This window comes from Pseudogymnoascus verrucosus, assembly GCF_001662655.1.
Source record: "Pseudogymnoascus verrucosus strain UAMH 10579 unplaced genomic scaffold scaffold_113, whole genome shotgun sequence".
Lineage (NCBI taxonomy): Eukaryota > Fungi > Ascomycota > Leotiomycetes > Thelebolales > Thelebolaceae > Pseudogymnoascus > Pseudogymnoascus verrucosus.
The window spans coordinates 1-963 of NW_017263764.1; positions in this window are offsets into that span (position 1 = coordinate 1).

The window sequence follows — 963 nt, forward strand, 5'->3', positions numbered from 1 at the left end:
GGAAGGATAGAGCTACAGCATACTAGCAACGCGTGCATACCACGACTTGATATTGGGTATTCTACATAAGTGCTATAGAGTCGGGCTATCTTTCACTATAGTTTATTTTGCTAATACTAGCACTAGAGGTAGTGCCTGTGTAGGGTCAAGTTCATATAGAGGGACAAATCAGGCGATTGCTTATAAGGTATTTTGAGTCCCTATAGAGCGCCACTTTACGAATTAATTAGGATTGTTGCGTTCAATTGTTACGAGACGCTAATGGCGGTTTCGCTTTTAACCTTGAAGTGGTTCAGCAATATGTGAAAAAAAGAAGTGATGACGAGAACGACAAGTTCGTAACTTAACCACCTCAATTTACCAATCGTAATAACTCCCCAAGTCCGTTAGTCTGACTTCAGGGTTGAAGGTTCCAACGAGACATCGGGTGTGGATGCAAATCACGAATGAAATCCGAGAGAAGCTAGATTCACAGAGCTTACTAGATTGCCCGAAGAAAATGCAGCGAGATGTGCAATATAGGCTTGGATAACTAGTATGAATGTAGTTGTAAATGTGAATATACGATGGTAGTTATTGGCTGAAATCGTCATGTGAAATGGTACGACCCCGCATGTCAGCACTAGTAGGTCACTGATAAGTGCTACGACTGAATGCCTCGATACAGTATCGTCTATACGAGAGGTATCGCATCCTAAAAGAGAAACTTCCCTCCAACGAAATAGCATAAATAAGCTCCTGCCCCTCTATTTCTCTTCATTTTAGAGCATACTTTACCCTACACAAGTCAAAATGAGGGCTTACTGGTACGACAATTTACCGGTGAGCTCCATTGCAATCTCTCTGTCGCATTTATGCTGACGACTTTCCAGGGCGACCAACGCGAGCTTCATGACTCTGGGAGATCGGTCTCCCTCGACCAGCTCTCGCGCATCGGCGTCCTCTACTTCCGCTACCACGACC